The following is a 15,990-nucleotide window of genomic DNA, read 5'->3' as shown; positions in this document are numbered from 1 at the left end:
GCCACCCCTTGTGTCTCAGGAGCTGTTCCAGCCTCTCTCCTTCCTCTGTTGGTACCTCTGTCTGTCTCTGGCTTCTGCCCACTCAGAACTATGGCCTGGACACTTCACAGGAGTTCCCAGTACATCCTTTCAGGTTCTGAATCTGCTCCTAACTCCCTCTCTGTCTTAGAATTTCTGAGTTCAGAATGCCAAGATCACCAGATGGTCCAGCTCATCATTTTGAAGCAGACACAGGCCACCCACTGAATGGGCTAGCCTGGGATCAGGTGTCCTCGCCCCTGGTCCAATGAGCTATAAAAGAAGAGGGGGAGGCAAGATCATGTGGTCCAAACATGGCTGCCCCTTCCTCGGGCCCCCATAAATCATGGTTCTTATGTGCAGATATCTAAGTTTCATTGTATCTTAGGACAAGGAATATTCAAATTCTGACGCAGCTATTTAAATTCTCCAGTGTGACTTTATCACTGGGAATTACTAAATACTTTTAGAAGTGTACTACCTCTTTTGAATCACATAAGCACCATATCATTTTAAATAATCTTACTTTCTGAGGAAAGAATTGATATATTAAGAACACTTTTCAATCACAGTATATAGACTTTAAGGGAAGGGTCTGGGGAGACCTGGATACCAGTTAGGACAAACTTCTCATTTTACAAAGAAGAAAGCAAAGGCTGAAATGGTTAAGTGACTTAGAGAACATCTGGTTAGAGGACTAAAACAGATTTTGAACTCAGAAAACTTATAACAACATTGAACAACTTGATTGGGCATATATTTTATATATATATATATATATATATATGTATGTATGTATGTACATATATACACACACAAGCACACACACATAGGGGAGGGGAGCAGAGTTTAGGGACAAATGGGGTTACTTCCTGGAGTTTTCATTTTAAAACAGTGTGTTTATGTGTGTGTGTGTATGTGTGTGTGTGTGTACGCATACATAGATGCAGATATAAAAATCATTTTAGTTTTCCTTATCATAGGGGGAAAAACATCATGGTCCACCAACTCAGGCCAAGCCCAAGATGTCTAACTAAATTACAAAATTCAATATTTGCCACGACTCCTCCAACATAAACAGATTTAAAAGATATGCAGGGCTTCCCTGGTGGCGCAGTGGTTGAGAGTCCACCTGCCGATGCAGGGGACATGGGTTCGTGCCCCGGTCCGGGAAGATCCCACATGCTGCGGAGCGGCTGGGCCCGTGAGCCATGGCTGCTGAGCCTGCGCGTCCGGAGCCTGTGCTCCGCAACGGGAGAGGCCACAACGGTGAAAGGCCCCTGTACCGCAAAAAAAAAAAAAAAAAAAAAAGATATGCAGTTTCAAATTAGGTGGCTGCTGGCAAGGCTGTTGTTATGTGCGGATGCGAAGAGAGCATCCTGGTAAATGTCCTTATCCTGGTCCTCAAGCTAAAAACAAACACCACAAACAAAAAAGGCATTCAATGTTTCTGCTCTCTTTGTTTCCAGGGAGTATTGTGAAAGTAATTATTCTGTTGTATTTAAGAGGCCTATTTCATGGATGGGAAAATGTATTAAATTTCATTTGGCAGTTATTCAATCCTCATTAACGTTATCTCCAGAGATAACTGCTTCAAAACAGGCTTTCAGACCTCAGTTCTTTCTCCTCTACCATAATTCTTCTAAAAGAGTGTAGGATGGAAACTTTAGGAAACTTGTCATCAATTTCTAGACCTGCGAAAATGACACAAAACCAGAAATGCTGTTAGAAACATTTAGCTCAAAACGAAAGTTTGTAATTAATGGCATGAGGTTCAAAATCTTCCTTTTGACAGAGGTGTTTTTTAGAAAGAAGAAAAATAACAACAAGAAAATGGGGCAAAGAAAAAAGTCCTGGTAACTTTTACTTTTCTCTCTTCTTTCTCTTGTTTTGCCATAATCATAAAAAAAAAAAAAAGCTGATGGGCTGGTTCTTTTTATTGTAATTGGACACCCATTGACAGAGAAAACAGTTTTGGTGTCTGAACTGTAATCTCCCCATGAAATATCAATTATACATGACAGTCATAGAGCGCTAGATTTCAGTTTCAATTATCTTGCCAGATCTGTCTGTGTCATATTAGAGGAAAGCAAACATTTTCTCAAATGTGCAAAAAATACCATTGAGTCCAAAAGGTGCATCTTTTAAAGAAGTGGGAAGTGGTCCTGCAAACTTTAATAGCTCACAGATGGGGACTCGGAAGTTCATGAAATAGCAGTGTAGACACTGTGAGGAACAATATTGGAGGCACCAAATTCTGTAGAAAATGAGACTAGGCTCTGATAACCAACGCTTTCGTGCGAAAAAGCCCTGACATCTGGGACACCCTTCAACCACGAATATAATTTCCATACTCCTCAGTTCTAAAAAAATTATCAGACCATTTAAAAAAATTCATGTGATTAAACCATTAAAAGGACTTTTCACTAAAGTCAGATCTGGATTGAATTCTTTAGTTTGGATTTCGATTCTTAAAATGTTTATTGGGAGAAGGCCTCCTTATTTTCTTAAAAACACCTGTTTTTTTCCCCCAGAAATTTCACAGCTTCACTTAGGCTTTGCCTGAAGTAAGGTAATTCCTTACTGGGCAATTCTTGGAAATGTATTTAATGCTTATTCCCCAGATGATAAAATTACTTTCGAGAGGATTTAAACACAATCTAAATGACCCTGACCTTGGCAGTGTCATGGGATCAGCTAGGCTGAAACTCCCCTGATGTCCACCAAAATGGTTAAAGATGAATGATTCTGCGATCTAGTTTGAGAGATGCAAACGGCCGTTACCTGATTTCAGTTCATCTTTTTATATTTTTTTTTCTTAACTCATAAGTTCCATCTAGTGAAACTGTTTCATTTCTCTCCTCTGCATACCCACCCTCCACCCCCAATTCTCTACATCATTTTCCTACACAGGAAACCAGAACTGGATGCAGCCCACCAAGCGGGGACCTCGGTGGGTGGTTAGCAGTCCATTCCATCCCTTCCTTCCCCGGGGTAGCAAGTTAGTAAGTAGGCTGGAGGGAACTAAAGTTAATCCATGCCTAGTGAACCAAGCCCATGTAGCACAGAGATTATGGTGCACTTTTGCAATTACTTGTAAGCAGCTTCTTTTGTCTAGTGTGAAGGAAAAGACAACTGGACACTTGATGTGTACTTGGAATTTCGGGTCCCCCCGGTGTAAACACACCGGTGTGAGGCCGACTGGCACACAAAGTGCTCTGTAGCCAGCCCAGGAAGTCCGTCACTAGGGATTCATCCTTACCTAGCTGGCCTTAGTTTTAAATTTTTTTAATTAATTTTTATTGGGGTATAGTTGATTTACAATGTTGTGTTAGTTTCTTTGCTGTACAGCAAAGTGAATCAGTTATACATATACATATATCCACTCTTTTGCAGAGTCACAGATGTGGAAAACAAACATGGTTACCGAGGGGGAAAGGGGGGGTGGATAAATTGGGAGATTGGGGTTGATATATACACACTACTATATATAAAATAGACAACTAATAAGAACCTACTGTATAGCACAGGGAACTCTACTCAATACTCTCTAATGACCTATAATGGGGAAACAATCAGGCCTTTATTTTTTAAATGCTTTTTTTATTATCCAATTAACATCCGCTGATTTTAACATATTCAGAAAGGCAATGGAAGTGTGAAGAAGCTTGCCTGAACTAATAAAACATTTCTTTCCCATCACTTCCAAAATACTCAGCTTGTAAATGCTACATCCTCTGCGTATCACTTGGTCTCTTGGATATCAAGTTTCCAGCATGGCTTTTCATTGTTCTACGGATTAAGTCTAAGATCAATACCTTATGCTTCTGGGTCCTTCACCTGGACACCAGAGGACCATGCTTGTACCCTCCTATTCTTAAATTCCTTCATCTCAATATTCAGTTACCTACTTGTGGCCCCTCATCTGCTGCCTTCACTCCCACATCCCTAAGGCTTGAGCTAAGCCCTTCCTCTTCTGTCCCCCAGGGCTGGTTTCCTCCCCATGACCCCTGAACACTTCTCTTTCATTAGTCCCACAGACCCCCATACTCTCATTCCTCCTAGACTGTCTGGGTCTCCAGAACACTCATCATCTTGCTGGATCTGGACAGGGCTCTCCCCTGATGGTTCATTATGGACACCACCCTTAAAACACGCTCCAGGCCACTGTCTAACGGGGCAGGGCATACGCATCAATGATTTTGTTTTGCTGCTATTCACAAAGCCTATACTTGGCTTTTTTTTTTGGCCGTGCCACGTGGCATGCAGGATCTTAGTTCCCTGACCATGGATCAAACCCGTGCCCCGTGCAGTGGAAGCGCGGAGTCTTAACCACTGGACCACCAGGGAAGTCCCAAGCCTATACTTGTCTTGAAATGTAATTATCCCAAGGGCAAGCACTGGCTCCTTGTACAGGGCTGTAATATCACAAGGTGCAATTAGTTACTTCCTAAACTGGAAATGATGACACCATTGGCATATATCTCGTGAGACTAACTGAAATCTAAAAGCTTTCGGTACTGTCGAATATAGGTTTAGCATGTTTCTATCAAAAAATAAACATTTCATTTATTCAACGAATGCCTTAGGAATGCCTATTATATGCAAGCCACTGCAGGAAAAAATAATAAAAGATAGATGTGTGTATTCCTTTACAACCTCTTACATCTTAAAGACGAATTAATATAATTACTATATAGGGCAAAATAAGATGAATGTCATAAAGGAGTATAAGGTCATGTAGGGTTTTAAAGGATGGGTGAAATCGTGTCAGATGGAGAAACCAGAGACTACTTCAAGAAGGTGGCATTTTAGATAGGGTTTGAATGATGGGTAGAATTTTGATATAGATTATCTAAATATATATATATTTTTAAAAACTGATATTTGACATTAATTAACATCTCAACTTTAAATAAAAGTTCCTATTTTTACAACAAGAAGTGTCAATATTTAGATTATACATATATATATATATATGAAGCAGCAGCTAAGGACTGCACATCAACGCGTTTTCATACCGTCAGACAACACATTTTGGACAAAAAGCAGACTTTTGTAAAGCCCTTTATAAACCTCGATGGCTCTGTTACAAAGTGAACAACAGGGCATTTTGGATACAAATGGTACCTCACTGTATGTGTGTATTATTGGCCCAAATGATTCCCTCTTATTTAACTGCAATGAAGTCTTTCATCTCCCAGCTATACAATAATAGTTTCCATATGACCAGTGGCTCTGCTATAAATAAGATCAAAAGCAAAAGAAAGGATTTAATAAAAGAAAATGACATTAAGAGTAGCATTAAATCAGGGGAAAATACCAATATCCAACTCTTTGTGGTTTTTTTTTTTTTTTTTTTGAGAATAAAGTTCCACAGAGCACTAAGCAGCTTCCCCAGTATGTCATGAAAAGGCATTTACAAGCAGTAGGCATGTGCAAAATCCATTTGCATAGGCCTCAGAGCGGCAAAGATGAAGTTGGGGTGTGGGACGGGGAGAACACCCCCCATGTAGAGGCAGGCCGGAGGACAGGTACCAGACCAAACAGCTAGTTTTACAGTGCACAGTTCAAGGGAACGTGTCAGTGGCAGCCGTCCATTCACGTCTCTGTCTTTTTCTGTTCTATTTTATGGAGATGGGCTTTTTGGTAATCCCGAGTTTCTCAGAGAATCATAACATTGCTCAACCCTAGTACATGAGTTCTGAGAAAGGAAGTTTTTTTTGGCAATGCACAGTGACTTGATATGAAGAGCCAACTTCCCAAACAAATTTTCTTCTAGTTCTTTAAAAAAAAAAATTACAATGTTAATCTCTATTCCCGACTGGATAAACAGCTGCTAATAACCCCCAGCTCCCAGGGGAGGAGGTCGTTTCCTTTCATCTTCAGGCTGGTGGATATCTGACATGCACTGGACTTTAGTGATTCCACATGTTTTGTACTTGGCCTTTTTCAAAACTGCCTTGTCCTGGTTCTGCCAATTTGGGTTCCTTTTCTGCCTTTCCCCGAGATTGCCTCCATGAACTTGGAGGACGTACTCAGTTCTGGGACTACTTATTTGAAATCATAGTTCTTTCACTGTGGGTGTATTTAAAGAGGAAATTCAAGCACTTATAATACCTAAAGGAAGTTAAAGCCTTGGACCTTCGTATTTGAAGCCTTGGGAGGGAGACAGCCATTTCAGAGGGAGCAAATTATTCACTCAAGGGCTGGCCATGTTCAAAGATGCTCAATTTCTAATAGCATCACTAATGCGATTAGTTTATCTGTTTGCGTCCTAAATAAAGGAGCCAACTTCAATACTTTTTCCTCTAATAGGAAGTACCCTGCAGAAGATGACAGGGCCAGCCGGGCCCCAGACTCTTTCTCACTTGTCCCTAAGCACCTGCTTTTACTGGTGACCTCAGTTCTACACCTCAAGATTCAGACATTTCGCAAAACAGCTTTTTAAACAAAAACCAGCTGTTTCCCATCTAGACTGCAGGGGGAAAATTTTTGGGCGGCTCACAGAAACATTACCCAGAGACTACCATTCTCCAATAACTTTCACACACTTTCAGCTCCGAACGAGACCCGTCCCTGTGCAGAAGCTGGGGAGCAGGCAAATGTGAAATTAAAATGTGGAAACTCAACACTGTGGTTTTTGACAATACGTCCAATTAACTGCTTGAAAATGAATGTGGCTATTGTATCAGGACAATGCTTCCTCAAAAGACGTCATTTAACTAATATTGGACAGATCTTTTGGTTAAACTCAATTCTAGAGTTCTAAGTTGACTTATGGACCTGGAGGAAGTTATAATTATGCACAACTGTGAATGTCAACCAATTAGGTAGACTCCCCGCATTTCAGAAATTCGACGTTAACACTTCTGTGGTTTTTTTTTTGCACTCCTAAAGGTGCTTTGCCTAAACCCTCTTCTTATTTCAAATCCATTTTGCACTTCTGTTTTCTAAGCAATGAAGATACTTTTGATTTAAAAAAAAAAAATTACAGCCCCAGTAAAAGTTAACAGAACACAACACCTACAGGTTTTGAAAAAAATATAAAATAGCCAAGGTCTAGTCTTGGCTTTTAAACGGTGCCAAGTTGCTCCAGTATTTTCTGTTTTGGTATGAATGACATAACTGAATTACTTCATGAGCTGCTACTTTAATTCCTAAGGGTGGAAAATTCCATGAGTTAATTTAATTTGGATGTAAAAAATATACATGAAAATTCACTCTTCCTGTCGACTCTCCTGTGAAGGATGCGAGCCAGTTGTCGGAGCTGCCGTGCTCGGAGGAGGGGCTCCCGGCCCAAGGCAGCCCTGCCTGGCACACCGCATCATCGGGTCATTTCCCTGCTTCCACCTGGGCACTTAAGATCCTTGATTTTCTGCGTATTTTTTGGATCATGTTTATTCTATGGCTCTGTAATGCCTCTTCTAGCCTTGTCTCTATTGAAATCCAACGCAGACTCTAATATGAGCTCAATGACCTCTCCTCCGGGAAACTTTCCTATCCATCCCGAAGGCTGGCCAATGTTCGTCCTTCTCCGACTCACCTCTCGGGTCACTTAATCATTCCACCCTGCGTGATAGTTAGTTAGGCACATACTTGTGTTATCATCCCCCCAGAGCCAAAGGCCTGTGGGTTCAGAGACTTTCTCTTACACATGTATGTATCCCCCAAGGACCTGAAGCACAGACAGTAGAGAACGAGTGAAGAAACATCTGTGTAATTTCTAACTTCTACAATACAGATTTATCCCTTCAGAAAATCTGCTTTCCTGAGAAAATGAGGGTAATATTACCTTTTAAAAATGTACAGGTCGTGTCTTCTCTAAATTACGGACTGTTTAGCACTGTGTCTTTGTCCCCAACAAAATATAACTGTGCTACTGAAAGCGTCTACCTGCTTTTTCCTCTGTTATTTAAGAAGAAAGCAAAGTCAAAATGTGTTGAGGTAACAGAGTCTGTTTTAAATGTGTTTTTATATTTTAAAAGCAGAGGAGACAACCGTTGGGTTTTATGTATTTAAGGTTCATGACACCAGGGTGCTAACCACAGGGGAAAGATTAAGGAACTAGGCTTGGCCTGTCCTAGAAGCAAGGAGAAAAGGAGTCCTTTGGGTTTGACGGTCCAGTGCAGACTGACTGTCTCATTTCTAGGTCACAGGGCCTGAATTCAAGTAAAATGGGTATTGGGGGAAGAAAAAGGGGATATACCTAATTTAGACCTAGAGCTGTGGGATCTGGGCACACATCATGCCGAACCACTTGTCTTAGAACTTGTTAATGGAGAGTAAATGGTCTCCCTGCTGTGGCTGGATTCAAAACCTCTTGACTTTTGTTTAAACGGATGCTGAAATATCAATGTTGACCTCAAGGATTCTAAAACTGTCGTAACTAACCCATGGTCAAGAGAACTTCTCTAAGTCAGACGGAGAAAGACAAATACTGTATGTCTCAGTTATATGCAGAATCTAAAAACATGAACTCAAAGAAATGAGAGAGTAGAATGGTGGTTGCTGGGGGCTGGGGGAAATGGGGGGATGTTGGTCAAAGGCGAGAAACTTCCACCTATAAGATAGATAAGCCCTGGGAATCTAATGTACAGCATGGTGACATTAATTAACAACACTGTATTGTATATTTGAAAGAAAAAAACCCAATTATGTGAGGGGATGGAGGTGTTAACTAACCTTACTGGAGTAAACATTTTGTAAAATATACATGTATCAAATCGTTGCATTGTACACCTTACACTGACATATGTTAGATGTCAGTAATATCTCAAAAAAGCCGGCAGAAGTTTTTTAAATGAAGGGAGTTTCTTCAAGTTATTTTCCCTTTCTGCCTTTTCCGCCCAGGTTTTCTTAAAATAAAGTACAACTTGGATATAGATAAAACCTTTCAATTGAGGTTGCTAATCAGTTTCAGAAATTTTTGATAATTGTGGAGAGTAGGAGAGATGGTAGAACACTAGAGACAGGCAAATATCCTCATTAAAGAAAAACAAAACCCAATGTAGAAGCTATAGAAAGATGATGCTGATGACTAAGATCTTGGGTGAAATTCTGTAACAGGCCATTTAAAAGACAGTTCCGAAATGCTCCGAAACACAGGCGATGACCTCTCAACTCAGTTTAGTTCCACCAAGAACAAGTCTTTCTGTATAAACCTCGTTCACGGGAATGCTGCACACCTGGCGTTTGGTGACAAATTTGCCAACAACAGAGCTGCAGAATATGTGACTGAATGAGGATTTAAAGGAGACCCTGACACCGGAAATGGTATGAAATTCACTGATACAACAAATAGTGCACAAGGACAGCTGACGGACATGTGGCTGATGGATTTCAGCTGATTTCAAGTTCAGTGTTTGTCAGTAGAATGATGATGTCATCAAATACTGCCAGTAGGATGCTGTTAGGTGGCCTTTAATGAAGACACAATGTATTTAATGGGTTTTGTGACAGATCCATCCTAGTCTGTGCTAATGATTCCTTGAGCACTGTATTCAGTTTGAGATTCACACTAAATGGTCCTGGGCGAGCAGTGGGGGAGTATTCTTTTTAAACTTGGAAGAATGCACTGGAAAGTTATAAAGTCAAAACTTTTTTTTTTTTTAGGATAAATATTTGAAGATACAGATGTATACCCTAGAGGAAAAAAAAACCGAGTAGACTGTCTTCAAGTTTCTCAAGTATTTGTTGAGTTGACTTAGGGGTAACTCCAATGGGCAGAAAAATGAAAACTTCACAGGGAAATAAATTTGGGCTGGACCTAAGGAAGAATCTTCTAAAGTCTGATGGAAATGGGATTTATGGTCATTTAGAGTACGTAGCCTTGGAGGAAGGAGGCTAATAGAGGCTTGTTCATTGCCTGGCAGCGAATTTGTAGAGGGATTTGGAAGGAGATGCCTTCTAAGGGTCTCTGAGATTATATGCTAATAATTGCTTAGAAATGAAGTAGGTGCTCAAACATACACAGAAATTTATGGAATCAGAATCCCTGAAAACCCAAGAGGAACAAGACTGAGGATGACTAAGCCCCTGTGGTTCACACCTTTGTTGAAGATGGCCACGTAGAAACAGAGTTTTCTGACTTCTGTTACTTGCATTACAACATACCAGTAAATGCTACTCAAAGTATCACATCACGGCCCACTACTCTCTCCTGGGGCCAAATCAGATTGGCAGAACTAAATAGCAACAGGGTGCAGAGAGCCAAGGGGCAACTAAAGAGTTCTCTTGGGTTTCATCAGTTAACAGAACACGAGTAATACCAGCCACAGTTTTGAAATTGCTATGGCGTCGGGTGAGAGAGGAAATTTGTTGCTGCAGTGTAATATTTAGTACAAAGAGTGCTGGTCTCGTTGCTGGCTTGTCTGGTTTCTAATCCTAGCTCGGCCATTAACCAGAGAGTATCCATACCTGGGTCACTTCCCCCTTCTGGGCCTCAGTCCTCAGCAGTAAAATAAAAGCAACGGGCTAAATGACTTTTGCGGTGCTTTCAGCATCTAAAATTCAATGGTCCTAATTCCTAAGAACTATAAAAGCAGAACTCATTTGTTTATCCTCTGAAATCCTAAGTGGTCAAAGCTCTCCTATATTTAGTGTCACTGAAATAAAAAGGTGCTTCTTCACCTAATGACTGACCTTCTAATGAATTCTTTGTAATCCAAAGTCACACTAAAAATGATACTGAAAAGAGGGAAAGTGGGCTAAGACTGGCTTATACCAGTGGTTTCTAAAACGTGTGCCACATCGTCACCTAGGAGTCTAGTAAGAGGCCTCAGGTGATGCTGTGGAGAACAGGTGTGGGTGGTGTGTTTCACAGGGCTCCTCCACCCCTAGGTCATCTAGGGCAACTAGATCGTTAGGAGACCACTACTCCTACCAAGTGACAATCTGATCCTTCCCTCCCGGATACCAGAGCTGGGCCCTGCTCTCCTATGAGTCTTACCACACTGCCGCAGCAATTTTTTAAAAAATATATACCGTATCCTACGAGACTGTGAACCCCTTGAGAGCAGAAACCACAACTTAGCATAGAGCTCAGCATTTGGTAATGACTTGGTAAATGTTTTTGAAATGAATAGATGGGCTTTAAGCAAAAAGGCTCTGGGAACCACACTAATATTATATATTAATAGTATAGACGCTTTTCAGCTAAAATGATCCCACCATTGCTGACTCTACTGACGAGTAATCAAGAGCAGGAACAGGGCTTCCCTGGTGGCGCAGTGGTTGAGAGTCCGCCTGCCGATGCAGGGAACACGGGTTCGTGCCCTGCTCCGGGAAGATCCCACATGCCGCGGAGCGGCTGGGCCCGTGAGCCATGGCCGCTGAGCCTGCGCTCCGCAACGGGAGAGGCCACAACAGTGAGAGGCCCACGTACCGCAAAAAAAAAAAAAAAAAGCAGGAACAGAATCACATGAAGGTATCGGGTTGGCCAAAAAGTTTGTTCCAGTTTGTCCATGAGACAGTATGGAAAACCCGAATGAAGTTTTTGGCCAACCCAATATTTTTACTTTTTTTTTTTTTTTTTTTTTTGCGGTACGCGGGCCTCTCACTGCTGTGGCCTCTCCCGTTGCAGCGCACAGGCTCCGGACGCGCAGGCTCAGCGGCCATGGCTCACAGGCCCAGCTGCCCCGCGGCATGTGGGATCTTCCCGGACCGGGGCACGAACCCGTGTCCCCTGCATCGGCAGGCGGACTCTCAACCACTGCGCCACCAGGGAAGCCCAAACCAACCCAATACTTTTGATGTGAGTTTCATTCTTGTTCTGTTAAAAGAGGAGTGAGGTCATCTGAAAGACTTTTTTTCAGGGCTCATCTGAATACTGCACGAATAACGGAGAGGCATATTTGGAAAACCGCTGTTTCAGTAACTTATCAAAAATGTAATGATTTAGTATCAGAATTGATATCCGAGGGCTTCCCTGGTGGCGCAGTGGTTAAGAATCGCCTGCCAATGCAGGGGACACGGGTTCGAGCCCTGGTCCGGGAAGATCCCACATGCCGCAGAGCAACTAAGCCCGCACACCACAGCTACAGAGCCTGAGCTCTAGAGCCCCGCGAGCCACAACTACTGAGCCCGCGTTCCACAGCTACTGAAGCCCACGCGCCTAGAGTCTGTGCTCTGCAACAAGAGAAGCCACCACAATAAGAAGCCTGCGCACTGCAACGAAGAGTAGCCTAGAGAAAAGCCCATGTGCAGCAACAAAGACCCAATGCAGCCAAAAAAAAAAAAAAAGAACTGATATCCGAGGCACAGAGGGGAATGATATCTGGGTAAGAGTTTCTAAGCAGGTGAGTAATAAACACAGCTATTTCTTTCTTTCTTTCTTTTTTTTTTGTGGTACGTGGGCCTCTCACTGTTGTGGCCTCTCCCGTTGCGGAGCACAGGCTCCAGACGCGCAGGCTCAGCGGCCATGGCTCACGGGCCCAGCCGCTCCACGGTGTGTGGGATCTTCCCGGACCGGGGCACGAACCTGCGTCCCCTGCATCGGCAGGCGGACTCTCAACCACTGCGCCACCAGGGAAGCCCCCAGCTATTTTTTTAATCTCCCACATTCCGAAATTTCTGCTTGGATTCCATTAGAAAACTGGGAGGCTAAGGTAAGAAAAACAACTTAATGTTTTAAAATTAACTACTCCAACCACCTAGCAAGGAGCACTCACCACACCTCTTGCCACTTAGCACAGACATGTTGATTTAAGAATAAGTGTTTAGACAAGGTGGGATTTAATCCAGCATACTACCATACTGGAGGAAGGTTCTTTACCTTTCCATGTGGGTAGGGAGCTGCTTTGGGAAACTGGCCATAAGACACCTAGAAACTTCTCTCTTGTCGACCAACACTTGTTAAGATTTGAAAATCATGAGTTCTAACCACCTGAAATTAGCTTTTAAAAGGTATAACTATAGATCCTGTCTGAGGAGTGCTCATGATGGTAAGACAGAGCATGGAATTCACAGTCAAAGTCCCCTGAGTTTAAATCTAGCTTCTGGACTTGATATTGACCACTCAAACCTTCTAAGGCTCATCTGACCAACACCTAAAATGGAAAGCATTACCATGCTCACTGGGCTCTTGTGAAGATGGCCTGAGATAAGGTATATGGAGCTCCTAGCTGAAGGGCTGGCCACTTGTCAGGCACTCAGAAAATATTGAGTTTCCTTTCTTCCCTTTTGACTGACGATTTATCTACTGGGAGGGAAACAAAATGTAACACATGGTACTCGAGGAATTGACAATCTAGTTGGTAAGACAAAAGTCAGACCTACCAAAGATATACAGCTTTGCCTAAGTGGGTAAAATAAATATCTAGCCAATGGTATGATTCATAGCGCTGTGAGAGTAGAAAAGAAAAAGACTCTCACAGGTGGAGGTGGCAAGGAAAGGCTTCCTGGAAGAGACAGAATTTGAGTGAGAGTTTTGAGAATGGGTGGGAATGAGATGGGCTAAGAGCAGTGGATAGAACAGGACAAGCCAGATAGACGCAAAAGACGTACCTAGTGAGAATGCACAGCGCAAATGCTGGTAATATGCAGAGGTTGGTCTTGCTGGCAAAGTTTCTGCATTGGAAGAGCTAAGCACAAGGCTTTTGGTAGACAGTGATGGGCTTAATAAGCTAGGCTAAGAAATATGTAGATAATGGAAAGCCGGTGAAGGTTTCTGAGCAGGAAAGAGCATGGACAAATAGTATCACCTAGAAAGCCCACAAGAATCAACATTCGCTCGAGTGCTATGAGCCATGCTGCTGTGAAAAAAAAAAAAAATCCCTTTCATTATACTAATACTTAGTCATTCACTGAAAACCTACTTCAGAACTCCAAGGAAAACATTTTATGAATCAAAAGCTAAGTACAATATGTTAGCAATTAAATAAGATAACATAATGGCCCAGGCAGAACCACGGTTCTCCCCACCACGATTGCAAGCTGCTGCAGAAAGAAATGCTTCTATCATCTTCCAAGTGATCAAGCCATTTCGTTTTGATTTTGGAAGGCAGGGAGAGAGGAAACGAGGAGAGACGGAGGTCAAGAGAATTCAAAGCTATCTGTTCTTTAATCAGAAGGAATTATTAAGGAGAGTTATAAAGGAGATTGGCTCAAAACAAAACCAGCCCTGGGATGGGTGTTAAGTTACTGCAACTCGCTTACACTCCAGAACAACAACTGAAGGTGTGTAGCTGGGAATGAAACTCCCACCAGCACTGGTCCGACGTTTCCAGTGTGTACCTCCCACTGCTACTTTATTTACTGCAGCTGGCCAACGTTTTATGGCCTGTTTCATGTATTAAAATTCAAATGTGGAAAACATTACCAGTATCCTCCTTGAATTTTTTTTGTTGTTGCTGGGGGGAGGAAGGGGGGTGGGTTTTTCCCTTCCCCTTCAGCTTCCTTTTTATTGTGGAATGTATCAAATGGTCAAAGGCTAACTTCAGACTGACTAAATTCAAAAACTATTTCCTTTGTTCTGATGTTTTTGTTTGAAAAGTCATACCAGTTTGCGCAAGGCAAGAAATGAGGATCCGATCTCTTGTGCACACGTTGGGGTTTCGGGCTGAGGAGCTCAGATGCGCTGGGCGCCCTGAATGTTTTTGAGAAAACAGGAGAAAGACTGCTAGGCCTCCGTCGGCTTCAAAGGGCAGCAGGTTGTCCTGCCATGGCTTTGGAGTTACTCTGTGATCTGGTTGGCTCGGCCGCCACCCTTGACTGCATTAGAAATGTCTTCGGGAGAGTGAGTGAGCACTTTTCCTCATCAGCAAAACTAGCGGTTTTATTGCTTCGGCATCGTTTCTTCCAAAATAATTAAAGACGTTGCTGTGTAATACGGGCTGATGATTTCCCCTTTTCTATTGCTCTGTTCATTCTCTCCCCTCCCCCTCCACCTGGGTCAGTCCCACTTCCCATCTCCAAAGATGAGTCTAGTCTCTTCCTCCTATCCCACCTCTGAATCAAACTCAAAGAGGAGGCGATTCAAAGGTCAACTAAAAGGTTCCAGAAAACATCTCTGTATAGTTTATTATTTTAAAGAACCACTTAACCTACATCTGGTATTTAAGAGCAAACTTTACATATTTATGGAAAAAAAAAAAAACCTGTCTCTGAAGCAACGTCCTGGGTGCACGTTGCATCCGTTTAACATATGCAAAACGAACACAGCTACAGAAATTAAAGTATTTTTCTCTTGATTGAGAGCAGATATACAGAAATGGTTGTAAGTCACAGATCTGGCTTTTAATAAAGCCAGATTTCTTAATTAAAAGCAGTATTGTTTAAACATTGTAGTTAAAAAAAAAAGCTGTACAAACTGAAATCTCATATTATATGCATCCCAAGCGTATTTAGCACATTACCTGAGGCCAAGCTAAATTAAAATCTAGATTTTCCTTTTGTAAACTCTTAGCAACTGCCATGAATAGACAAACAATTTTTACTCAATGAGGAATTTTTAGGGTAGAGTCTACGAAAAGCGAAAAAAGAAAAAAAAGATTTAGCTTTGGCATTCAAAAATACCTTTCCACGTTTTAGAAGTGAGTTCACTGCTTCTATTTATAAACCAGTATTTTTGGTTTCAAATTGGTTGCAGGTTTCCATAACATACCGCTCAGGATGGGACTCTTAATCTTTTATTAAGAGAAATGCAAAGGAGGGCAGAAGAATACTTCTGAACGAGAAAAGAACTTAAAGAGCCTCACAATAACCTGCACTTCTTTTGCATTCTCCTTTTGGAATCATCTGTAAGTAAGAGATGCTCTAGTGATAATGGAAAATAGACCTTCATACATGCAACTTTCGGAGAGCCTGTAAGGCACAAAACAGGACACTAAGGTGTCCTCTGGTCAGGAGTTTGTAAAGAGCAGAATTACACAGAATCACTAGTGATATGAAATTCCCCACCCATACGGTCACTTCATTAATTGTCATCACTTAACATTTTGTTAGGGAGATTTGCTGAATCTTTGTAACCAT

At 41.9% G+C, this 15,990-nt stretch overlaps 1 protein-coding gene across 37 annotated transcripts in view; it reads right to left on the bottom strand.

Annotated features, from left to right (window-relative positions):
* The window catches only part of TCF4 (transcription factor 4), a 360,829-nt gene that overhangs the window by 15,053 nt on the left and 329,786 nt on the right, over nucleotides 1–15,990 (bottom strand). The window lies entirely within an intron of this gene.

The sequence above is a fragment of the Pseudorca crassidens genome, chromosome 12 (assembly GCF_039906515.1).
Source record: "Pseudorca crassidens isolate mPseCra1 chromosome 12, mPseCra1.hap1, whole genome shotgun sequence".
NCBI lineage: Eukaryota > Metazoa > Chordata > Mammalia > Artiodactyla > Delphinidae > Pseudorca > Pseudorca crassidens.
The sequence above is the reverse complement of the archived record's forward strand: the minus strand, read 5'-3'. Positions and strand labels throughout refer to the sequence as shown.